Source organism: Rhinopithecus roxellana, chromosome 1 (genome assembly GCF_007565055.1).
Source record: "Rhinopithecus roxellana isolate Shanxi Qingling chromosome 1, ASM756505v1, whole genome shotgun sequence".
Taxonomy (NCBI): domain Eukaryota; kingdom Metazoa; phylum Chordata; class Mammalia; order Primates; family Cercopithecidae; genus Rhinopithecus; species Rhinopithecus roxellana.
Genome location: NC_044549.1, coordinates 114,773,624 through 114,795,976, shown reverse-complemented (window position 1 = coordinate 114,795,976; position 22,353 = coordinate 114,773,624). Strand labels below are relative to the sequence as shown.

General features: G+C 38.3%; 1 protein-coding gene across 1 annotated transcript in view; it reads left to right on the top strand.

Annotated features, from left to right (window-relative positions):
- Positions 1–22,353, top strand: part of LOC115899634 (short transient receptor potential channel 1-like) — an 82,679-nt gene that overhangs the window by 8,893 nt on the left and 51,433 nt on the right. The gene's annotated exons all lie outside the window — the stretch shown is intronic.

Here is a 22,353-nt window from a genome sequence, read left to right as displayed (position 1 = left end):
CAGAATTGATTGACCAAGAAAATACCCTGTCATAGGTTGAGTAAGATCTCACATGGGCATTCTGTATAAGATACATGGTTCTGGGCTAGATTTGAGAATCTGATTTTCAACAGAAACATTTATACATACAGTCATGTGCTACATAATGACATTTTGGTTCAAAAACAGTTCACATATATGACATTGGTCCTGTAAGATTAAAATGGAACTGAAAAATTCTTATCGCCTACTGATGTCATTGCTGTGGTCACATCATAGTGCAACACATTACTCATATGTTTGTGGTGATGCTGGTGTAAACAAACCCTACTGCACTGCCAGTCATTTAAAAAAAGTAGAGCACATACAATTTTGTACAGTATATAATACTTGATAATGATAATAAATGACTATGTTACTGGTTTATACATTTACTATGATATATTTTTATCATTATTTTAGTGTGTATTCCTTCTACTTATAAAAAATAGTTAACTAAAACAGCCTCAGGCAGGTCCTTCAGGAATTATTCCAAAAGAAGGCATTGTTGTCATAGATGACAGCTCCATACATGTTATTACCCCTGAAGACGTTCCAGTGGGAGAGGATATGGAAGTGGAAGACAGCGATATTGATGATCCTAGGCCTAAACTAGTATGTATGTTTGTCTCTTAATTTTTAATAGTCTGAAAAGAAAAAAGTTAACAAAAAATTTTACAAAGGACAAAGCTGGAGGCATCACGCTACCTGACTTCAAACTATACTACAAGGCTACAGTAACCAAAACAGCATGGTAATGTTACCAAAACAGATATATAGACCAATGGAACAGAACAGAGGCCTCAGAAATAATGCCACACATCTACAACCATCTGATCTTTGACAAACCTGACAAAAGCAAGCAATGGGGAAAGGATTCCTATTTAATAAATATGTTGGGAAAACTGGCTAGCCATATGCAGAAAACTGAAACTGGACCCCTTTCTTACACCTTATACAAAAATTAACTCAAGATGGATTAAAGACTTAAACATAAGAACTAAAACCATGAAAACCCTAGAAGAAAACCTAGGCAATACCATTCAGGACATAGGCATGGGCAAAGACTTCATGACTAAAACACCAAAAGCATTGGCAACAAAAGCAGAAATTGACAAATGGAATCTAATTAAACTAAAGAGCTTCCACACAGCAAAAGAAACTATCATCAGAGTGAACAGGCAACCTACAGAATGCAAGAAAATTTTTGCGATCTATCCATCTGACAGAGGGCTAATATCCAGAATCTACAAGGAACTTAAACAAATTTACAAGAAAAAAAAACCCCATCAAAAAGTGGGTGAAGCATATGAACAGACACTTCTCAAAAGAAGACATTTATGTGGCCAACAAACATATGAAAAAAGCTCATAATCACTGGTCATTAGAGAAATCCAAATCAAAACCACAGTGACTTAAGTGATTTCTGGGAATTGCTAAGTAGAACTGCAGAAGAAAAGGAGGTTAACAAAATTAGTAAAAAGAGACCAGGCATGGTGGTTCACGCCTGTAATCCCAGCACTTTGGGGGCATGGTGGTTCACGCCTGTAATCCCAGCACTTTGGGAGGCTGAGGCAGGCTGATCACCTGAGGTCAAGAGTTCGAGACCAGCCTGGCCAACTTGGAGAAACCTCGTCTCTACTAAAAGTACAAAAATTAGCTGGGCGTGGTGGCATGCATCTGTAGTCCCAGCTACTTGGGAGGCTGAGGCAGGAGAATTGCTTGAACCTGGGAGGTGGAGGTCACAGTGAGCTGAGATTGTGCCATTGCACTAAAGCGTGGGCGACAGAGTGAGACTCTGTCTCAAAAAAAAAAAAAAAAATAGTAAAAAGAGAAACAGCAAGGTTTCTCAGAATTTGAAGAGCCAATATATTGGCAATAAGAAAGTGAGATGGCTGGACATGGTGGCTCACGCCTATAATCCTAGCATTTTGGGAGGCCGAGGCGGGTGAATCACTTGAGTCCAGGAATTCCAGACCATCCTGGGCCACATGGCTAGACCTTGTCTTTACAAAAATAGCCAGATGAGGTGGCTTGCACCTGTGGTCCCAGCTATGCAGGAGGCTGAGGTGGGAGGATTGCCTGTGCCCAGGAGGTTGAGGCTGCAGTAAGCTGTGATTGCACCACCGTATTCTAGCTGCAGTAAGCTGTGATTGCACCACTGCACTCTAGCCTAGCCTAAGTGACAGAGCGAGACTCCGTCCCAAAAAAAAAAAAAAGACAATTGGTTTTTATATTTTAGAGATGGTGTAGTTTCAGGGTAGTATTTCCTAATGGGCCAAGGAAGGGTAGTGAACCATTGTAGTTTAGAAAAACATTTTCAGTGATATAATAGCTGTGATTTGGTTTTAGTCTCAGTATTTGATGTATTTTGAAATTTCAAATAACTTTAAAGAAGGAGTCTGTATTTGTTATCTATTAGTGGAAGACAAAAATTTTAAACAACTTGAAAAACACCGGAATTGGGAAAGATAGCAAAGAAATGAATTGCCAGTTAAATTTAATTTGCAGAAGAGCTTTGTTTAACTTGCATAGTGTTTTTTATACTTTTGAATTTGAATGCCAGTAAGCCCTATGTACACTCAGCTTTATTCATATTATTACCAACATCACTCCTGAAGGCACATGAATTTGTAAAACTTGGCTTAGTATCTACCAAGAGAGTAGGATGTTGGCTGGGGTCATCTTAGGAATATGGAATTCTTCTGGCATAGTGGGAGAAAATGGCTTGGGAGAGAGACTGCTTAGTGCCACAGTCCTCAATGAATATACAAGAGTGACACGGAGGTAGGAAATGACAGTGATGATGATGAAGGAGTATTGGAATAACTGAATGGAATGAATCTCCAAAAAGAGTGATTTTGATATGAGAATGAATGAATAATATAGCCAGTAAGATTCAGGTATTATGACATTGTGCTTCCATATTGCCAGAATCTCTAAAGGGAAGTATTGTTCAATCTCAATTTTTCTTTTCATTTCTAGAGCTAACCACTGTTACTAGTTTGGTATTCTATACATGTTCCTTAATGGTTAATATTGCCATTGGTTAGAAATGTTGAGTCTTGCTGGGCGCAGTGGCTCATGCCTGTACTCCCAGCACTTTGGGAGGCTGAGGCGGGTGGATCACCTGAGAGGTCAGGAGTTCAAGACCAGCTTGGCCAACATGGTGAAAACCCATCAGTACTATAAATACAAAAAAATTAGCTGGGCGTGGTGGTGAGCACCTGTAATCCCAGCTACTTGGGAGGCTGAGGCAGGAGAATAACTTAAACCTGGGAGGTAGAGGTTGCAGTGAGCCAAGATTGCACCATGGCACTCCAGCCTGGGCAACAAGAGGGAAACTCCATCTAAAAAAGAAAGAAAGAAATGTGACTCTTCGCTACAGTGTTAGATTGGCAACTCCATCAATGGCTTAGTTACATGTTAGAAATCCCCTCTCCCAGTTTCTGCCTATACAGAATTCCATTCATGTTTCCTTTCCTTTTTTATTAAGTTTGCCTGCCTATTACTAATCTTGCCTCATTTACTACAGTTCTTTTTATAGTTGGCCAAATATTTAGGTTGAACCATATGAAATTCATGTTTTAAAAGCTCTTTAGACATAGGGAATTACATATTTCCGTATTTTTATATTGGTGTTAGTGAAACCAAAACTCCAGAAAGTTACACAGAACATAATCACCTGACTCCATAGGGCCTCAAAAAAGGCTTTTTTTTAATGGTGTGGAAATGGATAATTTGCAGTATGTTTAAAGTGTGTAACTATTACCGTAATCTAATATTCTAACATTTCTATAATTGGAAAAAGTTCTCTCTTGCCTGTTCATTCATGGTCAATCCTTCCATCCCAAACTCCATGCAACCACTGATTTTTCTATTTCTGTAGTCTTTTCTTTACTAGAAATTTCATATAAATGGAATCATAAAATATCTTGACTTATGTCTCTGGCTTTTACTTTTCATAATATTTTTGAGGTCCATCCATATTGTTTCATATGTCAGTAATTCATTTTAAAAATTGTTGAGTAGTATTCCATTGTGTGGATATAGTACCACCTTTTATTTATCTGTTCACTAGTTGCTCAACATTTGAGTTGTTTCCAGTTTTTGGCAGTGAACATTCACTTACAAGTCTTTGTGTGGACATGTTTTTATTTTTGTTGGGTAGACCCCAGGAATGGAATTTCTGGGTGTGTTTAACTTTTTAAGTAGTTGTCGGGGGGCGGAGCAAGACGGCCGAATAGGAACAGCTCCAGTCTCCAACTCCCAGCGCGAGCGACACAGAAGACTGGTGATTTCTGCATTTTCAACTGAGGTACTGGGGTCATCTCACTAGGGAGTGCCGAACAATCGGTGCTGGTCAGCTGCTGCAGCCTGACCAGCGAGAGCTGAAGCAGGGCGAGGCATCGCCTCACCTGGAAGCGCAAGGGGGAAGGGGATCCGTTTTCCTAGCCAGGGGAACTGAGACACACAACACCTGGAAAATCGGGTAACTCCCACCCCAATACTGCGCTGTAAGCATACAGGCATTCCAGGAGAATATATCCCACACCTGGCCGGGAGGGTCCCACGCCCACGAAGCCTCCCTCACTGCTAACACAGCAGTCTGCCGCAATCTATCTGCAAGGCAGCAGCGAGGCTGGGGGAGGGGCGCCTGCCATTGCTGAGGCTTAAGTAGGTAAACAAAGCCGCTGGGAAGCTCGAACTGGGTGGAGCTCACAGCAGCTCAAGGAAGCCTGCCTGTCTCTGTAGTCTCCACCTCTGGGGACAGCGCACAGCTGAAGACCAACAGGGGAAGTAGCGGGAGCCGGTGCAGACGCGAACGACTCTGTCTGACAGCTTTGGGGAGAGCCGCGGATCTCCCAACGCGGAGGTTGAGATCTGAGAACGGACAGACTGCCTGCTCAGGTGTGTCCCTGACCCCTGAGTAGCCTAGCTGGGAGAAATCCCCCACTAGGGGCAGTCTGACACCCCACACCTCACAGGGTGGAGTACACCCCTGAGAGGAAACTTCCAAAGGAAGAATCAGACAGGTACACTCGCTGTTCAGCAATATTCTATCTTCGGCAACCTCTGCTGCTGATACCCAGGCAAACAGGGTCTGGAGTGGACCTCAAGCAATCTCCAACAGACCAACAGAGAGTCCTTCTGACTGTCAGAAGGAAAACTATCAAACAGGAAGGACACCTATACCAAAACCCCATCAGTTCGTCACCACCATCAAAGACCAGAGACAGATAAAACCACAAAGATGGGGAAGAAGCAGGGCAGAAAAGCTGGAAATTCAAAAAAAAAGAGCGCATCTCCCCCTGCAAAGGAGCGCAGCCCATCACCAGCAACGGATCAAAGCTGGTCAGAGAATGACTTTGACGAGAGGAGCGAAGAAGGCTTCAGTCCATCAAACTTATCAGAGCTAAAGGAGGAATTACGTACCCAGTGCAAAGAAACTAAAAATCTTGAAAAAAGAGTGGAAGAATTGACAGCTAGACTCATTAATGCAGAGAAGATCATAAACGAAATGACAGAGATGAAAACCATGACACGAGAAATACGTGACAAATGCACAAGCTTCAGTAACCGACTCGATCAACTGGAAGAAAGAGTATCAGCGATTGAGGATCAAATGAATGAAATGAAGCGAGAAGAGAAACCAAAAGAAAAAAGAAGAAAAAGAAATGAGCAAAGCCTGCAAGAAGTATGGGATTACGTAAAAAGACCAAATCTACGTCTGATTGGGGTGCCTGAAAGTGAGGGGGAAAATGGAACCAAGTTGGAAAACACTCTTCAGGATATCATCCAGGAGAACTTCCCCAACCTAGTAGGGCAGGCCAACATTCAAATTCAGGAAATACAGAGAACGCCACAAAGATACTCCTCGAGAAGAGCAACTCCAAGACACATAATTGCCAGATTCACCAAAGTTGAAATGAAGGAAAAAATCTTAAGGGCAGCCAGAGAGAAAGGTCGGGTCACCCACAAAGGGAAGCCCATCAGACTAACAGCAGATCTCTCGGCAGAAACTCTACAAGCCAGAAGAGAGTGGGGGCCAATATTCAACGTTCTTAAAGAAAAGAATTTTAAACCCAGAATTTCATATCCAGCCAAACTAAGTTTCATAAGTGAAGGAGAAATAAAATCCTTTACAGATAAGCAAATGCTTAGAGATTTTGTCACCACCAGGCCTGCCTTACAAGAGACCCTGAAGGAAGCCCTAAACATGGAAAGGAACAACCGGTACCAGCCATTGCAAAAACATGGCAAAATGTAAAGACCATCGAGGCTAGGAAGAAACTGCATCAACTAACGAGCAAAATAACCAGTTAATATCATAATGGCAGCATCAAGTTCACACATAACAATATTAACCTTAAATGTAAATGGACTAAATGCTCCAATTAAAAGACACAGACTGGCAAACTGGATAAAGAGTCAAGACCCATCAGTCTGCTGTATTCAGGAGACCCATCTCACATGCAGAGACATACATAGGCTCAAAATAAAGGGATGGAGGAAGATCTACCAAGCAAATGGAGAACAAAAAAAAGCAGGGGTTGCAATCCTAGTCTCTGATAAAACAGACTTTAAACCATCAAAGATCAAAAGAGACAAAGAAGGCCATTACATAATGGTAAAGGGATCAATTCAACAGGAAGAGCTAACTCTCCTAAATATATATGCACCCAATACAGGAGCACCCAGATTCATAAAGCAAGTCCTTAGAGACTTACAAAGAGACTTAGACTCCCATACAATAATAATGGGAGACTTCAACACTCCACTGTCAACATTAGACAGATCAACGAGACAGAAAGTTAACAAGGATATCCAGGAATTGAACTCATCTCTGCACCAAGCGGACCTAATAGACATCTATAGAACTCTCCACCCCAAATCAACAGAATATACATTCTTCTCAGCACCACATCGCACTTATTCCAAAATTGACCACATAATTGGAAGTAAAGAACTCCTCAGCAAATGTACAAGAACAGAAATTATAACAAACTGTCTCTCAGACCACAGTGCAATCAAACTAGAACTCAGGACTAAGAAACTCAATCAAAACCGCTCAACTACATGGAAACTGAACAACCTGCTCCTGAATGACTACTGGGTACATAACGAAATGAAAGCGGAAATAAAGATGTTCTTTGAAACCAATGAGAACAAAGATACAACATACCAGAATCTCTGGGACACATTTAAAGCAGTGTGTAGAGGGAAATTTATAGCACTAAATGCCCACAAGAGAAAACAGGAAAGATCTAAAATTGACACTCTAACATCACAATTAAAAGAACTAGAGAGGCAAGAGCAATCACATTCAAAAGCTAGCAGAAGGCAAGAAATAACTAAGATCAGAGCAGAACTGAAGGAGATAGAGACACAAAAAACCCTCCAAAAAATCAATGAATCCAGGAGTTGGTTTTTTGAAAAGATCAACAAAATTGACAGACCGCTAGCAAGGCTAATAAAGAAAAAAAGAGAGAGGAATCAAATCGATGCAATAAAAAATGATAAAGGGGATATCACCACTGACCCCACAGAAATACAAACTACCATCAGAGAATACTATAAACGCCTCTACGCAAATCAACTAGAAAATCTAGAAGAAATGGATAATTTCCTGGACACTTACACTCTCCCAAGGCTAAACCAGGAAGAAGTTGAATCCCTGAATAGACCAATAGCAGGCTGTGAAATTGAGGCAACAATTAATAGCCTACCCACCAAAAAAAGTCCAGGACCAGATGGATTCAGAGCTGAATTCTACCAGAGGTACAAGGAGGAGCTGGTACCATTCCTTCTGAAACTATTCCAATCAATAGAAAAAGAGGGAATCCTCCCTAACTCATTTTATGAGGCCAACATCATCCTGATACCAAAGCCTGGCAGAGACACAACAAAAAAAGAGAATTTTAGACCAATATCCCTGATGAACATTGATGCAAAAATCCTCAATAAAATACTGGCAAACCGGATTCAGCAGCACATCAAAAAGCTTATCCACCATGATCAAGTGGGCTTCATCCCTGGGATGCAAGGCTGGTTCAACATTCGCAAATCAATAAACGTAATCCAGCATATAAACAGAACCAAAGACAAGAACCACATGATCATCTCAATAGATGCAGAAAAGGCTTTTGACAAAATTCAACAGCCCTTCATGCTAAAAACGCTCAATAAATTCGGTATTGATGGAACGTACCTCAAAATAATAAGAGCTATTTATGACAAACCCACAGCTAATATCATACTGAATGGGCAAAAACTGGAAAAATTCCCTTTGAAAACTGGCACAAGACAGGGATGCCCTCTCTCACCACTCCTATTCAACATAGTGTTGGAAGTTCTGGCTAGGGCAATCAGGCAAGAGAAAGAAATCAAGGGTATCCAGTTAGGAAAAGAAGAAGTCAAATTGTCCCTGTTTGCAGATGACATGATTGTATATTTAGAAAACCCCATCGTCTCAGCCCAAAATCTCCTTAAGCTGATAAGCAACTTCAGCAAAGTCTCAGGATACAAAATTAATGTGCAAAAATCACAAGCATTCTTATACACCAGCAACAGACAAGCAGAGAGCCAAATCAGGAATGAACTTCCATTCACAATTGCTTCAAAGAGAATAAAATACCTAGGAATCCAGCTTACAAGGGATGTAAAGGACCTCTTCAAGGAGAACTACAAACCACTGCTCAGTGAAATCAAAGAGGACACAAACAAATGGAAGAACATACCATGCTCATGGATAGGAAGAATCAATATCGTGAAAATGGCCATACTCCCCAAGGTTATTTATAGATTCAATGCCATCCCCATCAAGCTACCAATGAGTTTCTTCACAGAATTGGAAAAAACTGCTTTAAAGTTCATATGGAACCAAAAAAGAGCCCGCATTGCCAAGACAATCCTAAGTCAAAAGGACAAAGCTGGAGGCGTCACGCTACCTGACTTCAAACTATACTACAAGGCTACAGTAACCAAAACAGCATGGTACTGGTACCAAAACAGAGCTATAGACCAATGGAACAGAACAGAGTCCTCAGAAATAATACCGCACATCTACAGCCATCTGATCTTCGACAAACCTGAGAGAAACAAGAAATGGGGAAAGGATTCCCTATTTAATAAATGGTGCTGGGAAAATTGGCTAGCCATAAGTAGAAAGCTGAAACTGGATCCTTTCCTTACCCCTTATACGAAGATTAATTCAAGATGGATTAGAGACTTAAATGTTAGACCTAATACCATCAAAACCCTAGAAGAAAATCTAGGTAGTACCATTCAGGACATAGGCATGGGCAAGGACTTCATGTCTAAAACACCAAAAGCAACGGCAGCAAAAGCCAAAATTGACAAATGGGATCTAATTAAACTAAAGAGCTTTTGCACAGCAAAAGAAACTACCATCAGAGTGAACAGGCAACCTACAGAATGGGAGAAAATTTTTGCAACCTACTCATCTGACAAAGGGCTAATATCCAGAATCTACAAAGAACTCAAACAAATATACGAGAAAAAAACAAACAACCCCATCAAAAAGTGGGGAAAGGATATGAACAGACATTTCTCAAAAGAAGATATTCATACAGCCAACAGACACATGAAAAAATGCTCATCATCACTGGCCATCAGAGAAATGCAAATCAAAACCACAATGAGATACCATCTCACACCAGTTAGAATGGCAATCATTAAGAAGTCAGGAAACAACAGGTGTTGGAGAGGATGTGGAGAAATAGGAACACTTTTACACTGTTGGTGGGATTGTAAACTAGTTCAACCATTATGGAAAACAGTATGGCAATTCCTCAAGGATCTAGAACTAGATGTACCATATGACCCAGCCATCCCACTACTGGGTATATACCCAAAGGATTATAAATTATTCTACTACAAAGACACATGCACACGTATGTTTATTGCGGCACTATTCACAATAGCAAAGACTTGGAATCAACCCAAATGTCCATCTGTGACAGACTGGATTAAGAAAATGTGGCACATATACACCATGGAATACTATGCAGCCATAAAAAAGGATGAGTTTGCGTCCTTTGTAGGGACATGGATGCAGCTGGAAACCATCATTCTTAGCAAACTATCACAAGAAGAGAAAACCAAACACCGCATGTTCTCACTCATAGGTGGGAACTGAACAATGAGATCACTTGGACTCGGGAAGGGGAACATCACACACTGGGGTCTATCATGGGGAGGGGGGAGGGGGGAGGAGGGAGGGATTGCATTGGGGAGTTATACATGATATAAATGATGAATTGATGGGTGCTGACGAGTTGATGGGTGCAGCACACCAACATGGCATAAGTATACATATGTAACAAACCTGCACGTTATGCACATGTACCCTAGAACTTAAAGTATAATAAAAAAAAAAAAAAAAAAAAAAAAAGTAGTTGTCAAACTGTTCCCCAAAGTGGTTGGAAACAGTTTTACATTTTTACTGGTAAAGTGTGATGGTTCTAATTCCGCCACATACTCATTGAAACTTGATATTGTTAGTCTTTTTTATCTTAGTCATTTTAGCAGAAGTGTAGTGGTTTCTTACTGTGTTTTTAAAAAATTTTTTATTTGTTTCTTGTTGAGGTAAAATATATATCTATAATTTACCATCTTTACCATTTTTAAGTGTATAGTTCAGTGGTAATAAATACATGAATATTATTTTCTTTCCCCTTCATCCATCCCATTCCTTCCTGGCCTCTGGTAACCACCAGTCTACTCTCTATCTTCATGAGATCTACTGTTTTTAGCTCCGAAATATAAGTGAGAACATGTGAAATTTGTCTTTCTGTGCTTGGCTTATTTCACTTAGCATAATGGCCTCAGGTTCCATCCATGTTGCTGCAAATTACAGGATTTCATTCTTTTCCATGGCTGAATAATATTCCATTATGTATATAAACCATGTTTTTAAAATCCATTCATCCATTGATGGGTACTTAGGTTGAGTCCATATCTTGACTATTGGGTACAATGTTGCAATAAACATGGGAATGCAGATGCTTCTTGGATATATTGATTTCCTTTCTTTTGTTTATATATATCTAATAGTGGAATTGCTGGATCATATGGTAGTTCTTTTTTTTAAAAAAAAAAAATGTTTAAAATAATCCCAAAGGATTATAGAGCATTCTTCTATAAAGACACATTCACACATATGCTTATTGCGGCACTATTCACAATAGCAAAGACCAGGACCCAACCCAAATGCCCATCAGTGATAGACTGGATAAAGAAAATGTAGCACATATACACCATGAAATACTATGCAGTCATAAAAAAGAATGAGTTCATGTCCTTTGCAGGGACATGAATGAAGCTGGAAACCAGCATTCTCAGCAAACTAACACAGGAACAGAAAACCAAACACTGCATGTCCTCACTCATAAGTGGGAGTTGAACAATAAGAACACATGGACACAGAGGAACATCACACACTGGGGTCTATTGGGGGATGGGGGCAAGGGGAGGGATAGCATTAGGGCAAATACCTAATGCATGCAGGGCTTAAAACCTAGATGACAGGTTGATTGGTGCAGCAAACCACCATAGCACATGTATACCTATATAATAATCCTGCACATTCTGCACATGTAGCCCAGAACTTAAAGTATAATAATTTTTTTAAAAGTTTTGTGGGTATATAGTACATATATGTATTTATTGGGTACATGGGATTTTTGATACTGGCATGCAATGTGTAATAATCATGTCATGGAAAATGGGGTATCCATCCCCTCAAGCATTTATCCTTTGTGTTGCAAACAATCCGATTATACTCTTTTATCATGTACAGTAATAAATGTAGAATTAAATTATGGACTATAGTCACCTTATTGTGCTATCAAATACTAGGTCTTTTTCTTGCTAAATTTTTTTGTACCCATTAACCACCCACCTTCTCTTAACACCCCTACTACCCTCGTATGGTAGTTCTATTTTTAGTTTTTTAAGAACCTCCATACTGTTCTCCATAGTGGCTATAATTATTTACATTTCCACCAGCAGTGTGTGAGAGTTCCCCTTTGTCCACATCTTTGCTTGCATTTGTTATTGCATGCCATTCTGATACCAACTATTTTAACTGGAGTGAGATGATACTGCATTGTGATTTTGATTTGCATTTCTCTGGTGATTTGTGATGTTGAGCATTTTTTCATGTACTTGTTGGTCATTCGTATGTTTTCTTTTAAGAAATATCCATTCAGATCTTGCCCATTGTAAAATCAGATTATTTATTTTTTGTTTTTTTGCTATTGAGTTGTTTGAGCTCGTTACATATTCTGGTTATTAATCTCTTGTCAGATGGATAGTTTGCAAATATAGTCTCCCATTCTATGAGTTAGCTCTTCACTTTTGTTTTCTTTGCTTTGTGGAAGTGTTTTAGCTTAATGTAATCTCAGTTGTCTATTTTTGCTTTGGTTGTCTGTACTTTTTTTTTTTCCTTTTTTTAAAATTATACTTTAAGTTCTAGGGTACATGTGCACAACATGCAGGTTTGTTACATGTGCCATGTTGGTGTGCCGCACCCGTTAACTCATCATTTACATTAGGTATATCTCCTAATGCTATCCCAGCCCCTCTCCCCAACCCATGACAGGCCCCGGTGTGTGATGTTCCCCACCCTGTGTGCAAGTGTTCTCATTGTTCAGTTCCCACCTATGAGTGAGAACATGTGGTGTTTGGTTTTCTGTCCTTGTGATATTTGCTCAGAATGATGGTTTCCAGCTTCATCTGTGTCCCTGCAAAGGGCATGAACTCATCCTTTTTTATGGCTGCATAGTATTCCATGGTGTATTCTTGCCACATTATCTTCATCCAGTCTATCACTGATGGACATTTGGGTTGGTTCCAAGTCTTTGCTATTCTGTATAGTGCCGCAATAAACATATATGTGCATGTGTCTTTATAGTAGCATGATTTATATTCCTTTGGGTATATATCCAGTAATGGGATCGCTGGGTCAAATGGTATTTCTAGTTCTAGATCCCTGAGGAATTGCCACACTGTCTTCCACAATGGTTGAACTAGTTTACACTCCCACCAACAGCGTAAAAGCGTTCCTATTTCTCAATATCCTCTCCAGCATCTGTGGTTTCCTAACCTTTTAATGATCATCATTCTAACTGATATGAGATGCTATCTCACTGTGGTTTCGATTTGCATTTATCTGATGACCAGTGATGATGAGCATTTTTTCATGTGTCTGCTGGCTGCATAAATGTCTTATTTTGAGAAGTGTCTGTTCATATCCTTTGCCCACTTTTTGATGGGGTTGTTTGATTTTTTCTTGTAAATTTAAGTTCTTTGTAGATTCTAGATATTAGCCTTTTGTCAGATGGGTAGATTGTAAAAATTTTCTCCCATTCTGTAGGTTGCCTGTTCACTCAGGGTAGTTTCTTTTGCTGTGCAGAAGCTCTTTAGTTTAATTAGATCCCATTTGTCAATTTTGGCATTTGTTGCCATTGCTTTTGGTATTTTAGTCATGAAATCCTTGTCCATGCCTATGTCCTGAATGGTATTGCCTAGGTTTTCTTCTAGGGTTTTTTATGATTTTAGGTCTAACATTTAAGTTTTTTATCCATCTTGAATTAATTTTTGTATAAGGTGTAAGGAAGGGAGTCTCGCTCTGTCGCCCAGGCTGGAGTGCAGTGGCGCCATCTCGGCTCACTGCACTCCAGAAGCTCCACCTTCTGGGTTCATGCCATTCTCCTGCCCCAGCCTCCCAAGTAGCTGGGACTACAGGCGCCTGCCACCACACCGGCTAATTTTTTGTGTTTTTAGTAGAGACGGAGTTTCACTGTGTTAGCCAGAATAGTCTTGATCTCCTGACCTCATGATCCACCCGCCTCGGCCTCCCAAAGTGTTGGGATTACAGGCGTGAGCCACCATGCCTGGCCTTGTTGTGCTTTTGAGGTCTTACACACAAAAAATCTTTCCCAGACCAGTGTCCTGAAGAGTTTCCCCAATGTTTAATTTGAGGTCTTATACTTAAGTTTTTAATCCGTTTTGATTTGATTTTTGTGTATTGTGAGAGATTGGGGTCTAGTTTCATTCTTCCACATATCCAGCTTTCCCAGCACCATTTATTAAAAAGACTGTCCTTTCCCCAAAATATGTTCTTGGCACCTTTGTCAAAGATGAGTTGGTCGTAATACATGGACTTATATCTGGGTGTGTTCCATTGGTCTATGTATCTGTATTGATGCCAGTACCATGCTGTTTGGGTTACTATAGCTGTGTGGTATATTTTGAAGTCAGGTAATGTGATGCTTCCAGCTTTGTTCTTTTTCCTTAGGATTAGTTTGCTATTTGGAATCTTTTGTGGTTTCATATAAAGTTTAGTATTATTTTTTCTGTTTCTCTGTGAATGTCATTGGTATTTTGATAAGGATTGCATTGAATCTCAAAATTACTTTGGGTAGTATTGTCATTTTAACAATATTCTTCCAGTACATGAGCATGGAATACCTTGCCAGTTTTTGGTGACCTCTTCTATTTTTTTCATCAGAGTTTTATGGTCTTCCTTGCCTAGATCTTTCACTTCTTTGGTTAGATTGATTCCTAGTTTTTTTGGTTTTATTTTTTTGTAACCAATGTAAATGGGATTGCTTTTTTGATTTCTTTTTCAGATTGTTATTTGACATATATAAATGTTATTGACATTGTATGTTGATTTTTGTATCCTGCAACTTTACTGAATTTTTTTTTTTATCACTTCTAATAGTTTTTTAGTGGCGTATTTAGGGTTTTTTTGATGTAAGATCATGTCATCTGAGAACAAGGTTAATATGACTTCTTCCTTTCCAATTTGGATACTCTTTCTTTCTCTTGCTTAATTGCTGTGGCCAGGACTTCCAGTATTATGTTGAATAATAGTGGGAAAGTGGGCATCCTCATCTTGTTCCAGTCTTGAGAGGAAAGGCCTTCAATTTTTCCCTGTTGGCTTTTATTATTTTGCAGTATGTTCCTCCTATACCTGTTTTGATGAGGGTTTTTTGTTGTTGTTGTTGTTGTTATAAAGGATGTTGAATCTTATTGAATGCTTTTCTGGCATCTATTGAAATAATTATATGGTTTTTGTTCTTGATTCTGTTAATGTGATGTATCATGTTTATTGATACATCTTTTCATCCCTGGGATGAATCCCACTAGATCATGACAGGTGATCTTTTTAATGTGTTGCTGAATTTATTATATCAATAAATCAAAGTATATTGGCCTGTAGTTTTCTTTTTTTGTTGGTTCCTTATATGGTTTTGGCATCAGGGTAATGCTGGCCTCTTTGAATGAGTTTAGAAGCATTCCCTCCTTTTCAATGTTTTTAAAGAGTTTGAGTAGGATTGGTATTAGTTTTCTTTAAATTTTTGGTAGTATACAGCAGTGAATCCATCAGGTCTTGGGCACTTCTTTGATGGGAAACTTTTTACTATGGCTTTGATCTTGTTATTCTTTACTGGTTTGTTGAGGTCTTCTATTTCTTCATGGTTCAATCATGGTAGGTTGTATGTGTCCAGGAATCTAACCATTTTTTCTAGGTTTTCGTATTTGTTTTGTATATAGTAGTATATAATATTATTTAATGATTCTTTGTATTTCTAAGGTTTCAGTTGTTATATCTCTTTTTTCATGTCTAATTTTTTTATTTGGATCTCTCTTAGTCTAGCTAAAGGTTTGTTGATTTTGTTTATCTTTTCAAAAAATCAGTTTTTCACTTCATTGATCTTCTGTGGTTTTTGTTTTTGTTTTTTTGAGACAGGGTCTCGCTGTGTCACGCAGTCTAGAGTACAGTGGCGTGATCACAGCTCACTGCAGCCTTGACCTCCTATGCTCAAGTGATACTCCCACGTCAGCCCTTCAAGTAGCTGGGACTATAGGCACGTGCCACCACATCTGTCTAATTATTGCATTTTTTGTACAGATGGGGTTTCACCATGTTGGCCAGGGTGGTCTTGAACTCCTGGACTCAAGTGATCTGCCTGCCTTGGCCTCCCAAAGTGCTAGGATTACAGGTATGAGCCACCATGCCTGGCCTCTTCTGTATTTTTTAAAATTTCAATTTCATTTATTTCTGCTTTGATCTTTATTTCTCTTCTTCTGCTAATTTTGGGTTTGGTTTATTCTTGATTTTTTTTCTTTTCTTTCTTTTTTTTTTTTTTTTTTTTTGACAGAGTCTCACTCTGTCACCCAGGCTGGAGTGCAATGGCATGATTTTGGCTCACTGCAACCTCCACCTCCTGGGTTGAAGCAATTCTCCCACCTCAGCCTCCCGAGTAGCTGGGACTACAGGTGTGTGCCACCACGCTGGCTAATTTTTGTATTTTTAGTAGAAATGGGGTTTCACCATGTTGGCCAGACTGCTCTTGAACTCCTGACCTCAAGTGATCCACCCATCTTGGCCTCCCAAAGTGCTGGGATTACAGGCGTGAGCCACCATGCCCAGACTGTTCTTGATTTTCTAGTTCCTCAAGGTGCATCATTAGATTATTTGAACTCTTTCTACTTTTCTAGAATGGGAATTTATTGCTGTAACCTTCCCTCTCAGTACTGCTTTTGCTCTGTCTCATAGATTTTGGTATGTTGTATTCCCACGTTCATTTGTTTCAATAAATTTTTAAATTTTCTTCTTAATTTCTTCATTGACCCATTGGTGATTGAAGAGCATGTTATTTAATTTCTATGTATTTGTGTATTTTCCAAATTCCTTTTGTTATTGATTTCTAGTTTTATTCCATATGGTCAGAAAAGATACTTGATGTGATTTGTATTTTTCTGAATTTGTTTAGACTTGTTTTGTAGCCTAAGATATGGTCTGTTCTGGAAAATGTTTCATGTGCTGGTGAAAATAATGTATATTCTGTAGCAATAGGGTGAAATGTTCCGTAACTGTCAGTTAGGCCTATTAGATCTAGTACGTAGTTTAATTTTACTCTTTGTTGATTTTCTGTCTAGATGATTTGTCTATTACTAGAGTGGCATGTTAAAGTCCCCTACTATTATTGTATTGTAGTTTATCTATGAACCCAACACTGGACCCCCCCCCCATATATATAAAGCAAGCGCTAACTTTATATACTTGGGGGCTCCAGTGTTGGGTTCATAGGTATTCAAAATTGTTATATCTTCTTGCTGAATTGCCACCTTTATCATTATATAGTGACCCTCTTGGTCTTTTTTTAGTCTTTGATTTGTAGTCTATTTTATCTGATATAAGTATAGACACTCCTGATCTTTTTTAGTTTTCAGTTACATGGAATATCTTTCACTTTCAGTGTCAGTCTATGTGTATCTTTATAAGTGAAACGGATTCCTTGAAGGCAGCATATAGTTGGGTCTTATTTCTTTATCCATTAAGCCACACTATGCCTTTTAATTGGACAATTGAGACCATTTATATTCAGTGTGATTATAAATAAGTATGGACTTAATGCTACCATTTTATTGCTTGTTTCCTCCTTGTTTTGAGACTTCTCTTATCCTTTCTTTGTTTCTTATTTTCTTCCTTTGTAGTTAAGTGATTATCTCTGGTAGTATATTTTAATTTATTGATGTTTATTTTTAATGAATATATTATAGGTTTCATACTATCATTACCATGATTCTTGCAAAAAACATCTTATAAATATAACAAATTATTGCACTCCAGCCTGGGCAATAGAGTGAGACTCAGTCTCATATATATATATAAAACAGATTAATTTAAAGAGATGACACTTATCTTAGATCACAGACAAAAGAATGGAAACAAAGGCAAAAATAGTTCTACACTTTAACTTCATCTCCCAACATTTTCACTTTTAGTTGTCAACTGATATATTTTTATATTACCTATTTCTTAACAGGTTGCTATAGCTATTATTGTTTTTGATAAACTTGTCTTGGAGGCTTCATACTAGAGATGTGAATGGATTATATACCATAAATACAGTAATAGATTATTCTGTGTTTGTCTGTATACTTAATTTTACCAATGGTTTTTATACCTTGAACATTTTTTCTTTTGCACACCAGTGTTTTGTATTTTCTTCCAGATTGAAGAACTCCCTTTAGCATTTTTTGCAAGGTGGGTCTGGTGGTGGTGAATTTTCTCAGCTTTCATTTGTCTGGGAAAGACTTTATCTCTACTTCTTATTTAAATAACAGTTTTTTCCTGGATACAAAATACTTGGATGGCAGGGCTTTTTTTCCCTTTGGGCACTTTGAAAATGCCATTCCACTGCCTCCTGCCTGCATGGTTTCATTGAGAAGTCTGTTTCCAGATGAATTGGGGCCTCTTTATATGTTATTTGCTTCTTTTCTGTAGCTGATTTTAGGGTATTCTCTTTGTCATTGACCTTTGTGAGTTTGATTATTATATGTCATATATGGATTGAATCTGTTTGGTGGTCTAAGACCTTCCTGTACATGGATATTTATATCTTTCTCAAGTGTTGGGAAGTTTTCTGTTGTTATTTCTTTGAATAAGTTATTTATCCCTTGTTCTTGACCTGCTCCCTCTTAAACACAGGAATTCTTACATTTGATCTTTTGAGGTACTCTTCTATATCTTATAGGCAGTCTTTGTTCTCTTTTGTTCTTTTGTCTTTTTTCTCCACTGAATGTGTATTTTCAAACAACTGATCTTCAAGCAGAATTTCTATACATCAACATTGTTCAAGCTGAGGGCCAAATCAAGAATGCAGTCCCATTTATAATAGCTGCAAAAAGAATAAAATATGTAAGAATACAGCTAACTCAGAAGGTTAAAAAAAGTCTCTACAATGAAAACTACAAAACATTACTGAAAAAAATCAGAGACAACACAAACAAATGGAAAAACATTCCATGCTCATGGATAGGAAGAATTAATAGTGTTAAAATGGCCATGATACCCAAAGCAATTTACAGATTCGATGCTATTCTTGTCAAACTACCAACATCATTTTTCATAGACTTAGAAAAAAACTATTTTAAAATTTATATGGAACCAAAAAAGAACTGAAAAGTTAAAGCAATCTTAAGCAAAAACAACAAAGTCGGAGTCATCACATTACCTGACTTCAAACTATACCATAAGGCTACTGTAACCAAAACAACATGGTACAGCACAAAAACAGACACATAGACCAATGGAACAGAATAGAGAATCCAGAAATAAAGCTGCACCCCCACCATGTGATGTTTGACAAAGTAAACAAAAATAAGCAATGAGGCAAAAGGCTTCCTATTCAATAAATAGTGCTTGGAATAACTGGCTATCCATATGCAGAAAATGAAACGACCTATCACCATATAAAAAAATTAAGGTGGATTAAAGTCCTCAAATGCAATTTCAACAAAAACAAAAATTGACAAGTGGAACCTAATTAAACTGAAGAGCTTCTGCACAACAAAAGAAACTATCAAGGGAATAAACAGATGACCTATAGAATGAGAGAAAATATTTGCAAAGTATGCATCTGACAAAGACCTAATATCCACAACCTATAAAGAACTTAAAACAAATAACCCCATTAAAAAGTGGGCAAAGGGGCCTGGTGCGGTGGCTCAAGCCTGTAATCCCAGCACTTTGGGAGGCCGAGACGGGTGGATCATGAGGTCAGGAGATCGAGACCATCCTGGCTAATACGGTGAAACCCCGTCTCTACTAAAAAATACAAAAAACTAGCCGGGCGAGGTGGCAGGCAGGCGCCTGTAGTCCCAGCTACTTGGGAGGCTGAGGCAGGAGAATGGAGTAAACCCGGGGGGCGGAGCTTGCAGTGAGCTGAGATCTGGCCACTGCACTCCAGCCTGGGCGACAGAGCGAGACTCTGTCTCAAAAAAAAAAAAAGGGGGGGCAAAGGACATGAACACTTTTCAAAAGAAGACATACATGTAGCCAAGGAGCATATGCAAAAAAGGCTCAATATCACTGATCATTAGGGAAATGCAAATCAAATCTACAATGAGATACCATCTCATACCAGTCAGAATGTCTATTAAAAAGTAAAAAAATAACAGATGCTGGCAAGGTTATGGAGAAAAAGGAACGCTTATATGTCTATATTTAAATCAATATAACTCTGTAATGATTACTATAGCTTTATATAAGTTTGAAAATCAATTACGGTGTGATGGTTAATACTGAATGTCAACTCAATTGGATTGAAGGATACAAAGTATTGATACTGGGTGTGTCTGTGAGGGTGTTGCCAAAGGGGATTAACATTTGAGTCAGTGGACTAGGAAAGGCAGACCACCCACCCTTAATCTGGGTGGGCACAATCTAATCAGCTGCCAGTGTGGCTAGAATATAAGCAGGCAGAAAAATCTGAAAAGAGAGACTGGCCTAGCGTCCCAGCTTACATCTTTTTTTTTTTTTGAAATGGAGTCTCACTGTGTCACCCAGACTGGAGTACAGTGTTGCGATCTCAGCTCACTGCAACTTCCACATCCTGGGTTCAAGCCATCTTTCTGCCTCATCCTCCTGGGTAGATAGGACTACATGCTGGCTAATTTTTGTATTTTTAGTATGGCCAGGCTGGTCTCAAACTCCTGATCTCAGGTGATTCACCCCCCTCGGCCTCCCAAAGTGCTGGGATCACAGGTGTGAGCCACCGCACCTGGCCCCAGCCTACATTTTTCCCCATGCTGGATGCCCTCAAACATTGGACTCCAAGTTCTTCAGTTTCGGAACTCAGACTGGCTCTCCTTGCTCCTCAGCCTGCAGACGGCCTATTGTGGGACCTTGTGGTCCTGTGAGGTAATACTTAATAAACTCTCCTTTATATATATATCTATTCCATTAGTTCTGTCCCTCTAGAGAACCCTAATACACACTGTAGGTACTCCATTTTAAAATCTTTTTCTTGAAAATTTCATATATTCTGTGTCCTTTAAATTTCCAAATAAGGTTTGAAATCAATTGTCAATTTTTACAAAAACATCTGCTTAGATTTTTGAGAGAGATTGTGTTGAATCATTTAGGCAGAAATGCCATCTTAAAAATACTGAATTATCCAAGCATTGAACATGGTGTATCTCTCCATTTAATAGGTTTCATTTAATTTCTCTCAGCAATATTTTGTAGTCCCCAGTGTACAGGTCTTGTGCTTCTTTATTTTTACTACTTATTCCTAAGTATTTTATACTTTTTGATACTATTATACAATAATTATTTTCTTAATTTTATTTTCACTGTTCATAGCTAACTTTAAAAGTTTAAAGCTAACTTAAAAATATCTGTTTAGATCTTTCCCATTTTAAAATTGAGTTGCTTTCTTATGGTTGACTTTTTAAAATATTTAAACAGTCCTTTGTCCAATATGTTATTTGCAAATATTTTCTCCCAGTGTGTGGGTTGCCTTCTCATTCTCATGATCCATGGAGTATTTTAAAACGTGCTGTTTTACTTTCACATATTAGGGAGTTTCCTAGATTTCCTTTTTTTGGTGATTTCTACTTTAATTCTGTTGTGGTTAGAGATTATACTTTAGTTTTAATGATATCTTTGTTGAGATATCATTTATATATCATAAGTGTACATTTCAGCTCTTAGGATATTCACAAAGTTGTGCATCACTTCAAAAAGAAACCCTATATTCATTAGCAGTCACTCTCCCAGCTGGTGGCAACTACTAAATCTACTTTCTGTCCCTACGGATGTACCTGTTCTGGATATTTCATATGAATGACATCTTTTGGTTGCTTAATGGATATTTGCATATCTTTATTAGATATATGTCTGTTCAAATTGTTTTCCTACTTTTTAATTGGTTATCTGATTTTTTTATAGATGAATTTTGTGTGTGTGTGTTTTTTTATTTTTTTGTTTGTTTTACTTTTCTGATAGTATCCTTTGAAGAATAAATGTTTTAAATTTTGATGGAGTCCAGTTGACTTTCTTTTTTCTTCTTTTGGTCATTTGCATATTGGTGTCATAGCTAAGAAGCCATTGCTTAATTTGGAGAATGTACTTTGTATGATTTTATGCCTTTTTAATGTGTTAAGAGTAGGTCCATGGCTCAGCATATAGTCTAAAATGGAAATGTTCTATGTACTCTTGAAATAATATACATTCTGCTGTTTTAGGGAAATGTTCTATAAATTTCAGTTTGGTCATATTGTTTCATAGTGTTGTTTAAATATTACATATCCCTACCAGTTTTCTATCAATTTCTGGGAAAAGAGTATTAAAAATTCTAACTACAATTGCTCCAGTATCTTTTTCTGTGTCAGTTTTTGCTTTGTATATTTTCAGCCTCTGTTGTTAGGTATCTACACATTTATACTTGCTATATATTCCTTCTGCTATTAAGTTATCCATTCTACCTCTCTCATGGTTACTGA